Source organism: Nuphar pumila, chromosome 13, assembly GCF_984573655.1.
Source record: "Nuphar pumila chromosome 13, dmNupPumi1.hap1.1, whole genome shotgun sequence".
In the NCBI taxonomy this organism is placed as follows: Eukaryota; Viridiplantae; Streptophyta; class Magnoliopsida; order Nymphaeales; family Nymphaeaceae; genus Nuphar; species Nuphar pumila.
In genome coordinates this window covers 29,605,580-29,614,105 of record NC_143261.1, presented here as the reverse complement: position 1 = coordinate 29,614,105, position 8,526 = coordinate 29,605,580, and positions in this window count along the sequence as shown.

Sequence of the window (8,526 nt, the reverse complement as noted above, 5' to 3'; positions counted from 1 at the left end):
GACCAAAAATCACTGTTTCGATCTGCTCTGATACCAAGTTGTAACGCCCAAAAATTTCGAACCTTATAATTTCTTTGAAATAGTTGGAAAATTCCTTTTCTTTACAGAGTTTATTTCTAAAAATCAGCGGAAACGATTTCTTTTAAAAGAAAAAGGACAGGTTTGACAACCTTGGGCACGTTAGCGAGAAAACAAAGATTTACCATGGATTATCTGCAATAATACTTAGGAAACCATTTCTTCTATTTAAAGAGAGTATCAAGTTTGTACAAAATTTGGGTTTCCTCAAGGAAAAACCGTATCAAAAACCAAAATGTCCAAGAGAAGAACTACGAGCAGAAATAGTGGATACTGAAATCATCTCGCAGTCGCGTCATCGCCTGATGCCCCTAATCGTCACATGTACCCATGAAATGGGTTAGTTTTGCGAAAAACTAGCAGGAGAGTACAAAGACAGAAAGAACTAAATTAGGCATAGATAATTTATGCAGCAGGTAGTAACGAGCAAACTAAGCAGATAGACTGAAGGAATAAGCTAAGTACAACAAACTCAAAAAGGTGTGCATGCTCAATTTAGTTATTACTTGATAACCGGCCATGCGGGTACATACATGGCGCGTGAGTCAAAACAGTCGAGTCCAAGCCGAGTGTTCATTATGTTAAGTATTTTAATATACCTCGGTTGTCTGACTGAATCCTATTCCTATGGAAACGACCGATGGTCGAGAGAGTAAGTTCCCAAGGCCTGATAGAAATGCATCCAACTTCTGCAGAAGTGTTACGCTAACTTATGTAGCCTCTATCCCTTCCCTAACCTCCAATGACTGGGGGAAAATAGGTCTTTTGCTCTTTTAAAAAGCCATAAATGGTCTGTCCATCGGAGTTGGTACCCTTCGTCCTCTCTCTTGACGAAGCCAGGTTGAATTGAGCGCGACGGGGTTTCTTAGCCGTTGCCTCATTCTTCATGCTCTGGTTCATTAGACTGAAACAAGCATCTTGCCTGTGAAGGCGATCCCATTTTTATATGTGTTTTCAACAACGTGCACGAAGCACTAATCGAGGTCATAAGACTCTCTCATCCAATCGTTATAGTACTAACATGTCTCGCATGTTCAAGAAGTACACTTACGAGGAAAGGGATACAGGTCCTTAATAGGAGCCTCAGGAGTGCGTTTCGCAAAGATATAATGTTTTTTAAAAAGCTATTTTAACATTTTAAATCTTTCGAAACGACACACAACTTGCCAACATATAACATGTGATTTTCTCGAATCTGACATCCGATGATGCAGTGTCTGGGTGCTATGTAGGTCACGACACTGGTTTTGGTAAATGGGCTTCACAAATGAACCCATCACCCAACAACTTGATCTTGCCCCAGATCAAGGGTTTTCCCAAAACATATCGGGTAAAAAGTGGAATAGGTATTCCTCCCGAATACGTTGAGTCTATGGCAAGGCAAAAATGAGAGACAATAATGCGAAAAGCAAGAGCCTAGGTGTGAAGCGCGACGACAAACTGAAATAGGAAATGCAAAAGCAAAAGACAAGGATCGCGAACCCGCATCCTTGAATTAAAAGACAGTAAGCAGTAAATACGAAAGTAAAAGCCTGGGCGCAAAGCGCGACGGCAAACTGAAACAGGAAATGCGAAAGCAAAGGACAAGGATCGCAAAACCACGTCCTTAAATTAAAAGACAGTAAGTAGTAATTGCTAAAACAAAAAGCCTGGGCGCAAAGCGCAACGGCAACAGAAATAAGAAATGCGAAAGCAAAGGACAAGGATCGTGAAACCGCGTCCTTGATTTAAAAGTGTACTTATATACGTATATGTATATAAATATATCATTAAGTCCTTTCAATCTTTAATTATTTAAGCTTGATTTAATTATTTAAGTCCTTGTGCAACTTCTCCTACCTTGGGGTATTGCGAGAATGAAGCCGTCTACGAACGTAGGTGATCGTCGGTTTAGTTCGCGGGGCGCAAACGGGCTCCGTTGCGTAAACTGCAAAAAATGTGATTTTAGAAGGCATAAACGAGCAAAGGTAGAGAGGAGACTCGGCTTCTCCAACCTCGAAAGGAAGGGGGGCTTCACACCCCCTTCTGTTGGCCTGTCAGAAGGCAAAAAGAGAGAGAGACGGGGTCGCAGGGGCCAAATGCACACCTGCGGCCCTCAAAAGATGAGGGAGGGGCCAAATGGCTCCTGCCGAGCTTTGCTTGACAGGAAAAGGGGCAGAGGCCAGAGGCCCCTGTCGGGTCTCAAAAAAAAGAAAAGGGCAAGGGCCTTAGGAGGCCCTTGCTGGAATTTTTTAAAAGAAAATGGAGGGGCAGGAGCCTTTGGCTCCTACCAGGTTTTTAAAAGAGAAAGGGGCAGGGGTTGATGGCCCCTGCCAATGGAACGAGTAGGGAGGAGGGAGCGCAGGGGCCAAAGGCCCCCTGCGGCTTAATAGGATAGGAGGCAGGGGCCCAAGGCCCCTGTCGTTCATAAAAAAAAAGGCAGGGGCCATCGGCCCCTGCTGGAATTTAAAAGGAAGGGGGGGCAGGGTTCGAAGGCCCCCTGCCGAAAAGGTAAACAGGGGGGGAGTCGCAGGGGCCTTTGGCCCCTGCCTGCCGCTATTGAGATGGAGACAGAGAGAGGGAGGAGGGGGTTACCTGGGCTGCCGTGAAGGGGGGGGGGGTTCGCCGGAGAGGGTGGTGCCGTGAAGGGGAGGAGGTTGCCGTGAATGGGGGAGACGAGAGATGAGAGAGAGAGTCAGGGGGGAGGGGGGAGGGGGAGGCTCGTAGGCCCTCCCCTCTCCCCCTCTCGCCTTTTAATAGGGAGGGGGCGCACACTGGGCCCGCCCCCTATGTCGCCGGAGAAGCCCCCTACCGTGGGCTGCTAGCCCCTCTGAAAAAGGAGTTTTCGAGGGGCTGGGCACGGGTTGGATCCGGGTCGGGTCTGGACCCGACCCGGGTCCGATCTCTTTTAATTTTTTTTACTGGTTTTTACAGTAGTTGCGCACAACAACTTGCCACTTCAGCTAAGTAGTCAATATGGACACACTTGGCCAGTCAGTTGCAGTGCGCCACATTAGAATGTCCAGATTCATTGTAAGGGAGCCATGGGTGCCACTTCAGTTGGGCGGATTTAATGAATGTGCGTCTTGGGCTGTTGGAACCACTTATGGCAGTTTGAAAACTATTGTGATTTACACAGTCCAGTTTCTGGTTTTGTTTAGCCTATAAATAAGGCTCATATCCATCAAATTGTATCTTTTAAAAATCATTTGAATGAAATTGGATTTCGATCTTTAGAAGAGAGTAATCTTTTGGTGCCATTGTGCATTTGGTTCCCTTATTTAAGGAAATTTGGAATTGATGTTCAACACCTATCCTTGGGCCAATTCCAGTTGGTTTCAAGCCAATTGAGTTGGATTCGGGCTCGATCAAGCGCTTCGTGCCTAGATTGGGTTCATCGCACATCTGACAAAGTTCAACGAATTTATGGCCTTTCAACGCCACTGCGAGGACATCAAGTGTGTAATGCTCAAACCGAACATCCGGTGAGTGTTTGACTCCTTGCAGCCTTGCATTTGAGTAGATCGGCACATACATTCATCGTTTGGTATTACTAGTGTGCCATTTGATGTTTGCACTGGGAGATTATTGATTACGGCAAACAAAGGGAGGCTCTCCATTTGAGTGTGGGAAATTCCATCAGCAACCAAGGGAGGTTGTCCGCTTGGCCGATTCAGCGCCCGTAGTCCACAGATCCCAGGATCGCTCCAGGTGACTGCATCTGGACTGGCCGCATTCTGCTCGTGCGCAAGCCAGCCATTTCAGTGATCTCCTTGTTGCCGCACACCTGTGCATAGCCAAGGGATCTGCAGTGTTGCGCATTATTGCAGCGTGCTCATGTGCACTGCGCACTGCGCACTGACGCACACTTCTGCCACACTACATACGGAGTGCGCCAAAGCTCCCGCACTCTGTGTGTCGCAATGCATGGACTTTTACAAGACCATCGATTGTTGCTTCAATGTGCTGAGCCGCAAGCAGCTGCTTAGCGCATAACACAACCAGTCCCATGCCACATCTCTGTCGTGCCACATACCACGCTCTTTGGTAGCATCAAGCACAACTCTTGGGCTATGCAATTCTAAACATTGAAGACCCTCAGTCCAGATACATGAGTTATGCCTTTGCACAATGCAACTTCCTAATGTGCCAGACTAGAGTTGCCAGAGACAGAGATTCAACAATTACTAATGTTGTTGTATTAGTAGCTAGATAGCCTACTTGTATTGCTGAAGATGAATGTGTGTTGTTGCTTGTAACCTAGTCTACGGCTAGACGAAACCTCCTTAAGTCTGTAACAATATAGAAAATAGTGAAAGCTATCAGTCACACACACTACACTTGTGTTATAATAGCTACATTCATTCTGCGTGCTAGATTTCAAGAGACCTACCGAAGGTCAAGTGTCTTCAAATTCGATCCGAAATTTAGGGTCCCACCAAGTGGTATCAAAACTAAAGAGGACCAAAGAAGTGGTATCAAAGCTAAAGAAGACTGCAGAAGTGCTATTAAAAGCAAAAAAGAAGTCCACGATAGTGCTATCAAAACTGAGAAAAATTATGAAGTGGTATCAAGTCATTATGCAGAAGAAGGAAATCCTACTTCTCTTTTGAGGTAATTTTTAGGATCCTCTGGCGTTAATTTTGGCTATCTTCGATAAAGTACAGATGATTGCTACAAATGCTGAAGAAATGCATATTATTACATCCTGCTTGAGATGATTTTCAAATCATCAATCAAAAAAGTTTAGCCTTAACGATTTTTTAAATCACATCATAGTCAATGATTGTGAGTTTCTAGCCATCTTTATCATCACTGTGTGACGTTGTCTATCAAATTTCGACAAAGTGCCTGTGTCAATAGCACTCTTTGTCGTGCCCAGAAAATAAAGTATTTGAAGGTTGTCCTCAGCTGATAAGCCATTTGTTTTGGAAAGTGATGCAAAGTTGCACACTATGTCCAGTATCCAGTTTGTTTGCATAGCTATGCGGCAGTTTACAGGTGGCTAACTTTAGCAGGTCACTGTTCAATCATCTGAGTTCAGATTACAATGAAATTTGACAGGTTGATTAACTTACATATGGTGCATCCAATGCACCTATTACCTTAGACAAAGCACCTATATATATATCTGTAGAGCGGACCGAACAGTAACATTCAGTCACAAACTCTTGACTATTCCTATTGTGCGCAAACTGAACTAGCCTCTATGGATTCGGTAGATTTACTGAAGTTGATGAAAAATAAAATAGCGAAGCTGGAAAATGTTTGCTATAAGTTTTGTCAAGAATATGAGGAAGACATGGATGTCTTGGCTCAGGTGAATGTCCAGTAAAGTAGAGGGAAAAGCTGAGTTCAATAACCTCCATTTAACTGAGAAGATTGACAAATGCCAAGTCTTTATTTCTACACTGTTGAACTTTGTAGAGCAAGGTGCACACATGATGAAAAGTATGTGCGAAACAAAAAAATATCCACGCATGTGACTAGTGACTGACTTATGCGAAAAGATTCAATGTCTCTATGCAATTGTGAAGGAACAAATGTAAGGTGCAGAAGATACTTATGTAAGACTGTACCTAAAAGACATTGAAGAGGCGTTAAAGATACTCGATTAGGAGTTAACAAGAGTGATAGTTGTTGAAGTCAAACTAGCAATCCAAATGTATATCAGAAGTTGCAAAAGGTTGATAAGGTCGACATTAAATTTTGAGATAGAATGGTTGACATTATAGTGCAATTGGTTAAGTAGATCCAAACCTTTACAAATAAGTGAAGAAGAGTTTTTAGAGAACGCAGACTTAGCCACATTCTTCAAAGAAGAAGAGAATGCTTTTCATTCCTCACTCGTGCTTGAGCCGGTTGTACAAGTCAACCCATGCAGTTGTCGAGAGCTTCAACATGGTGTCATGAAGCAAAATGATAGACTTCTTCGATGAAAGGGAGTCTAGTAAAGGCGACAATCCGGTTGAAGTTGTCACTTATGAGTTAGCTATCCAAGAGAGCAAATGCAACAGGAAAGATGAGCTTAAAGAGTTCAAAGGCGCATTACCTTTGAATGCATTTCAAATTGAAAAGCAAAGTGTCGAAAGAAGATTGCTTAAGCTAAAATTAAAAGATGCCAAAGCAATGTATGCAAATAGGGGGCAAAAGCATGAATCAACAACCATATCCAATCAAGTAGACTGCAACAATATGCGGCCTTGTGTGAATGAGATGGTTCAAAAAGCAAAAAATTTATGCGCACAAATTCAGCGGATGCCTATAGGCCGACACTTGATGGTCGATAAGAAATGGCCAACTGGCCAAAGGCAAACCATGGCACTAATGCAGGAATGAGATACGTTTCTTTTTTATCCAGGAGGACAAATACTTGTCAAGTTCAGTGATTTGGTTATAGGTAGGGTAGTAGATTCAAGAATAATTGAGCACCATGAATCTGCAAACCAGAACGGTGAGACTAGATCCAAGTGTATGGTGGCATCACCCTCATTCTATGTGCATGAATATGCGCAAGACAAAACATGTCACTTCAGGGTAGACAACGAAGATGAAGTCACAAAAACTACTCACAGCAGTATTGTGTACCTCTGTGCATTACAGAATTGTGCATCTCTTTTGCGCCACTATCACATTATGTGTGCAAGTCACTACACACAATTGTCTGTCAAAACAGTATAGGCTGATGCACTCTTCATAGTGGGTCTTCATGCACTACTCATTTCAGCATGCGCCTCTTCCTGCAACATACAGGGTTAAGTGCTCCAGCGCACTACAGTATTTTTGCTCCTCAACACAGCACAATACAATGTGTCGCATGTACAACACAACATTGCAAGATGCAAACACAAGTTCTTCATTGCCGACAACATGCAATGCCTTAGTCACTATCTACAGTGTGTACGACTGAGTAACACCCTCTTTACTTGACTATGCATTGTTGTCGAGCCATATCTGAGCATGTATGTCATGATTCTACAAGGTGATCACCATAATTGAAGTAGACTAGCAAAAATTGACTCAGAGACAAAAAATATTTAGTGAAGGAAAAGAAGAACTTACAGCGGTTCTCCTTTGAGGACAAAGGTAAGGCAAGCAATGGTGGAATATTGTGACCCAAAGTTAAATGCCTTTGCTGGGAAGACACAACAACCATGGGGTGCTGCCACAGTAGACTTATAAGTCTGCAAAAGTTTATTTTTAGCATGAACATTCCTGCGGATGACTCATTCAGTGAGTGGTTCAACCAACACAGCATGCTTGCTCAACGTTTTGTCACCAAACGGGTGACATAGCAGCCTAGAGGGTTTACCAACGAGATGCGCCAGACAAGATGATCAGGTGCAATGCACAAGAGCGTCAGCTTGGAGACCACCTGCGCAAGTGGCCAGCATACTTTATCATTAGCACCTTGCCACTGCAGCACTTTGATCAATAATGCTTAACGGTTTGAGGCAATTGTGCACAATAGCTTGCCACTTCAGCTAAGTAGTCAACAGAGACACTTGGTCAGTCAGTTGTAGTGCGCCACATCAGAATGACTGGATTCACTATAAGGGAGCCTTGAGTGCCACTTCAGCTGGGTGGATTCAATGAATGTGCGCCTTGGGCTGTTGGAACCACTTGTGGCAGTTTGAAACAGTCTAATTTCTGGTTTTGTTTAGCCTATAAATAAGGCTCATGTCCATCTAATTGTATCTTTTGGAAATCATTTGAATGAAATTGGACTTCGGTCTTAGGAAGAGAGTAGTCTTTTGGTGCCATTGTGCATTCGGTTCCCTTATTTAGGGAAATATGGGATTGATGTTCAGCACCCATCTTTGGGCCAATTCCAGTTGGTTTCAAGCCAACTGAGTTGGATTCAGGCCCGATCAAGCGCTTTGTGCCTATATTGAGTTCATCACACATCCGATGAAGTTCAGCGAATTTCTGGCCTTTTAATGCCACTGCGAGGACATCAAGTATGCAACGCTCAAACCGAACATCCAGTGAGTGTTTGATTACTTGCAACCTTGTATTTGAGTAGATCGGCGCATACATTCATCGTTTGATATTACTATTGCGCCATTTGATGTTTGCACTAGGAGATTGTTGATTACGACAAACAAAAGGAGGCTCTCTGTTTAAGAGTGGGAAATTCCATCCGCAGCCAAGGGTGGTTGTCCGCTTGGCCGATTCAGCACCCATAGTCCACAGGTCCCAGGATCGCTCCAGGTGACTGCATCCAGACTGGCCGCATTCTGCTCGTGCACAAGCCAGCCGTTTCAGAGATCTCCTTGTTGTCGCACACATGTGCACAACTAAGGGATCTGCAGTGCTACACATTGTTGCAGCACGCTCATGTGCACCACACACTGATGCACACTTCTGTCGCACCACATATGGAGTGCGCCTAAGCTCCCGCGCACCGCACGTCACAACACAAACTTTTACAAGACCATCGCTTGCTGCTTCAATGTGTTGAACCGC